This window comes from Nyctereutes procyonoides, unplaced genomic scaffold (assembly GCF_905146905.1).
Source record: "Nyctereutes procyonoides isolate TBG_1078 unplaced genomic scaffold, NYPRO_anot_genome, whole genome shotgun sequence".
Taxonomy (NCBI): domain Eukaryota; kingdom Metazoa; phylum Chordata; class Mammalia; order Carnivora; family Canidae; genus Nyctereutes; species Nyctereutes procyonoides.
Window position 1 is genome coordinate 83674262 of NW_026575146.1, and position 5986 is coordinate 83680247.

The following is a 5986-nucleotide window of genomic DNA, read 5'->3' on the forward strand; positions in this document are numbered from 1 at the left end:
TGAGTCTGAATGCTTTGATCTAATGAGTAATAAAATTAAATTACATCATGGCCCTATACATTGGATTGACAAAATGGGACCCCCGGGGGCCCCCCAGTTAAAATAATTAATATGGCCCCATGGAAGTTACAACAAAGCTTCAAGGATTGCAATTTATTATATAAGACCTACTTAGTAAGGGGTGATTGTCCCCACTGCCTGGCCACTTGACAGCCCAAATTTGCCTTTTCCTAAGCCTGGAAAGAATGAATGGAGACTTGCAGTGGACTGTGGCAACCTCAATGCTGTGGTCCCATCCATAATAGCCAATACTCAATATTATTGAAATTACTGACTCCATCCACTCAGTAGCTGGCAAATATAGGCTGTTATTGCTTTGGCTTATATGTTCTGTTCAGGGCCTATTTCAATCGCCTCTCAGTTGTAGTCTGCCTTGACTTCTGAAGGGATGCAATACACCTTTACTAGGCTACTGTGGAATATTTCAGCAGCCTTGTCATTGTATACTATCTTTGCAGGCATAATATTAACTACATCTACCTTTTTCCAGGAGTGTGGTTATGACATATTGATGATAACCTCCTAGGAGAACACTTGTTTGACAAACTCACTAGGGACACATCAGTTCAACACCTCGTAGTCCTTCTGGAGTCATGGAGACTACCTATTCCTCATTTACAAATTTTACTTAATCTCATTGATATTATTACTTATAAATTGGCCCACCAAGTTCTCCTTGCTATAGAAATAAGCCCAATCTGCACCCTGAGGCATGTTCCACCTGCAGGTGGGGGTGGCCTCCCCTGTCCTCAGTCCCTTGCCAGACGGTATGGTGCTGGAAGAAGACTCTCCCATACACCTTGGCTACTTAGGGAGCCCATGCGATTAATTAAGTGAACTGTAATGGGAGTTTGTATGGCATTGCACTGTTATAAGTGATGGAGCTTAGTGGAATGTTGTTGCTTCCCAGCCCTTAACCAGGATGTCCCTAATAAAGGATAGAACCCCCAAAAGCAGAACAGTTGACCAAACTTTCAGCAATAATCTTAGCACTGAGTGCCCTGGCCAACAAATGGCCCAATTTGCATGTTTTTTTTTTAAGATTTTATTTATTCATTCACGAAAGACAGAAACAGAGAGAGAGAGAGAGAGAGAGAGAGAGAGGCAGAGACACAGGCAGAGGGAGAAACAGGCTCCATGCAAGGAGCCTGACCTGGGACTCGATCCTGGGACTTCAGGATCATGCCCTGGGCAGAAAGCAGGCGCCAAAACGCTGAGCCACGCAGGGATCCCTCCATTTGCATATTTTTAAAAATATTTTATTTATTTATTCATGAGAATACACAGAGAGGAGAGAGACAGAGGCAGAGACATAGGCAGAGGGAGAAGCAGGCTCCATGCAGGGAGCCCGACGTGGGACTCGATCCTGGGTCTCCAGGATCACACCCTGGGCTGCAGGTGGCGCTAAACCACTGAGCCACCCGGGCTGCCCCCATTTGCATATTTTTTACACATTTTTGAGTCACTGTCCATGGTCTGTCTAGTCTGGCCAAAGGCATCAACAATTTCTTCAAACAAACAAACAAACAAACAAACAAACAAACACAATTTCTTGTCCAAGTTTGCCCCCTTTGGTATAAAGAATTCTGAGAATCTCTTGGCTCACAGAGATCTAAGATGTAAATCAAGATAGCAAATGTCTCTGCATATAGTAAGGCCACAATACAGTTAATCCTCGAACAACACAGGGCCTAGGGACACTGACCCTCTGCATAGTCGAAAATTCATGTATAACTTTGACTCCCCCCCCCAAACCTAACTACTGATAGTCTACTGTTGACCAGAAGCTTTACTGATAACAGAAAGTCAATTAATACATATTCCGTATGTTTATTACATACTGTATTCTTATAATAAAGTAAGCTGGAGAAAAGGTTATTAAGCAAATCACAAGGAAGAGAAAATACGTTTACAGCACCATACTGTACAAAATCCCCACGTAAGCACAGTTCAGACCCACATTGTTCAAGAGTCAGCTGTATGAAGCTTCCCCAGGTCTCTCCCTATCCTCTTTGGAGTTCCGGACATTGCAGATAATGACCAAGGCATCCATTTCACTTCTTAGAATAGCCAGTGCTGGGCTGTTAGAGAAGGCTTTTGGTGGACATTCTACTTTGTGCACCTCAGGAAGCCAGTTTCATTGAAAGACCAATAAGCATCTCAAAGAACTACTATTTACATTACAAAAGTGGCAAATTGATCACACTAAGGGGTTGCTATTGCCAATTAATCTAAATTCACATCCTTTAGGGGCCTGGGCTCCCTACACCTATGCCACACAGGTCCCCCAATTACCTTGTTAGTGTTTTGACAACCATGTCACCAGGTGGCCCTCTCCCTTCTGGTCCAATGCTTCTTAGTCTGGTGCCTCTATTCCCTAAAAGTCTCAGTCATCAAGGTCTAATTCAAGGGCAAAATATCAAGAAGGAAATGGTATGGTGAGGCCTAAATTTTCTTTTTTTGTGCAGCCTGGGTGGCTCAACGGTTTAGCACCACCTTCAGCCCAGGGTGTGATCCTGGAGACCCGGATCAAGTCCCTCACGGGGCTCCCTGAATGGAGCCTGCTTCTCCCTCTGCCTGTGTCTCTGCCTCTGTCTCTCTCTGTGTGTCTCATGAATAAATAAATAAAATCTTTCAAAAAAATTTTAATTCATCTAATTAAAAAAATTGAGATATAATTATATAAGTTAAAGGTATGGAATTGTTGATTTGATACACTTATATATTGCAATATGATATCAACCATAGCATTAGCTAACACCTCCATCACATAACTATCATTTTTTTTTTGTGGTGAGAACATTTAAGATCTAGTCCCTTAGCAACTTTCAAGTACATAGTACAGTATTGTTACCTATAATCACAACGCCGTGCATTAGATCCCCAAAACTTGCTCATCTTCTAGTTGTAGGTTTGTGCACTTTAACAACATCCCCCCAGTAGTTACCCCATGCCCCCCATCCCCTGACAACCACAATTCTACTCTGTTTCTACAAGTTTGGCTTTTTCAGATCCCACATGTAAGTGATAGCATACATTTCTTTCTTTGTCTGACTTATCTCACTTAGCATAATTGCCTTCAAGGTCCATCCATTTTGCTACAAATAAGAGGATTTCATATTTCTCATGGCTGAATAATAGTCCACTGTGTGTGTGTGTGTGTGTGTGTGTGTGTGTGTGTGTGTGTGTGTGTAGCAGATCTTCTTTATCCATTCATCTGTTCACGGACACTTAGCTTGTTTCCATATCTTGGCTAGTGTGGATAATGCTGCAATGAACATGGGAGTGCAGATGTCTTTTTGAGCTCCTATTTTCATTTCCTGTGGATATATACCCCAAAGTGGGGGATTGATTGCTGGATCACATAGTAATTCAATTTTTTTAAAAAAAATCACCATACTACTTTTTTAAATATTCTATTTGTTTATTCATGAGAGACACACAGAGAGAGGCAGAGACACAGGCAGAGAGAGAAGCAGGCTCCACGCAGGGAGACTGATGTGGGACCCGATCCCGGGTCTCCAGGATCGCACCCTGGGCCAAAGGCAGGCGCTAAACCGCTGAGCCACCCAGGGATCTCCAACCATATTGTTTTCCATAGTGGCTGAACCAATTTAGATCCCCACATCCAGGGATCCCTGGGTGGCGCAGCGGTTTGGCGCCTGCCTTTGGCCCAGGTCGTGATCCTGGGGTCACGGGATCGAATCCCACATCGGGCTCCCGGTGCATGGAGCCTGCTTCTCCCTCTGCCTGTGTCTCTGCCTCTCTCTCTCTCATTCTATGTGACTATCATAAATAAATAAAAATTAAAAAAAAAAAGATCCCCACATCCAGTTCCTTGCTCAGCAGGAGGTCTGCTTCTCCCTCTCCCTCTTGCCCTCCTGCTCAAGCTCTCTCTCAAATAAGTAAATAAAATATTTTTAAAAAATTACCTATTCCCCTCATCTAGTTCTCATTGATAGAAGTGTACTTTATTTTGTCTTTAGAAACTGATCACAGGGATGGCAAACTTGATAAAGTGTGAGTATTCCAGTATTCAAACGTATTATTTTTTCTGTATGGATGATCAGATAGTCTCAGAGAATTTATTGTTATGTTAACACTATTGCAACCCTTTTAAATCTTTTTTTTTAAATTCTTATTTATTTATGATAGTCACAGAGAGAGAGAGAGAGAGGCAGAGACACAGGCAGAGGGAGAAGCAGGCTCCATGCACCGGGAGCCGGACGTGGGATTCGATCCCGGGTCTCCAGGATCGCGCCCTGGGCCAAAGGCAGGCGCCAAACCGCTGCGCCACCCAGGGATCCCCATTTTTCTATACTAATGACGTGTTTCTCATCTTGGTGTCCAAATGAACCTAAAGGTAGGATTCTCAAGAAATAGAATCAAACACGGGGATTATCGAGCTCACTACACAGCACTTGTGCAAAATGCTTAGGTCTCTCATTAAAATCAAAAGGTTAAGTTTAAGTCCTTAAAGACAGTATGAGGGACAGCAGGGGGGCTCAGCGGTTGACCGTCTGCCTTGCTAGGGCTGGGGCTGTGATCCCAGACCCCACAGCCGGCTGGCTGCATGGAGCCTGCTTCTCCCTCCGCCTGTGTCTCAGCCTCTCTCTGTGTGTCTCTCATGAACAAATAAATATCTGTAAAAAAAGAAAAAAGAAAAAAGAAAAAAAGAAAAGAAAAAACAGAAACAATATGAGCAGCCCCAAATAGCCAAAAATAGATCATTGAAAAGAAATGAGAGACGCCCGGGTGGCTCAGCGTTTAGCGCCGCCTTCGGCCCAGGGCGCGACCCTGGAGTCCCCGGATCGAGTCCCGCGTGGGGCTCCGTGCGTGGAGCCTGCTTCTCCCTCCGCCCGTGTCTCTGCCTCTCTCTGTGTCTCATGAATGAATAAATAAAACTTCTTTAAAAGCAAGCAAGCGAGCAAACTAAGGGGCCGTAAGACACGGGACTGCATTAGAGCAGCCTGCGGAGACACGCGGGGGCGCAGGGGGAGCGAGGCGGTGCCAGCCCCGAGGGAAACCCTGCTGGGGGGCGGCGGGGGCGGCGGGGGCGGAGGAGGGGGCGCGGGGGGCGCGGCGGCCCGGGGTGCGGGCTGCGGCCTGGGGCGCAGGGGCCGTCCCGCTCCCCCCGCTCGGCCACCGGGCCGCGCCGCCCAGCGGCTGTCCTGCGCCTCGGCCGCAACGGGTGGCGGAGACGGCGAGCGCGAGCCCGGGGCGCGAGGGCCCAACGGCCGGCGGCCAGCCGAGCCCGGGCGCCCCCCGCCCCGTGCCCCGCCTGCGGGCGTCGGGCCCCAGAGCGCCCCCCCGGGCCGAGACTGCCGAGCACGGCGGAGGCGCGCCCGGTGCGGGACCCCCCGCGCGACCCTCGGGGCAGCCCCGGGGAGGACAGGGTTTCCCTCCGTCCCCGCACTCAGGCAGCGCGGAGCCCCCGCCGCTGCCCACCCCCCCCACGAGCCTCTCCTGTCCCGGCGCCGGGAGGGGCACCCGCTCTGGCCGGGGACGTCCCCGAGGTGCAAGCCAGATGCCCCCAACGGCCTGGAAGCTGCTGTCCACGGCTCGTCCCAGCGGGCAGGTTCTCCTCACTGCTGCTGTGTGTGCGTGTGTGTGTGTGTGTGCGTGCGTGCGTGTGTGTGTGTGTGTGTGTGTGTGACTTCGGTAAAACCGCATTGAAGCCTTAGAACTTTGCTCCCCTTATTCAGGTGGTCGTGGCCGAGCAGCCCTGGAACCCAGCCTGGCTGGCAGAGCTCCTCAATGTAGCCACTCGACTGTGGTGCCTCTTCATCCTGTAGGCCTCAGGTATTACCATTTTTTAACATAGTTTTTAAAGATTTTATGTATTTATTCATGAGAGACACGGAGAGAGAGGCTGAGACACAGGCAGAGGGGAGCCCAATGCGGGACTCGATTCCAGGACCCTGGG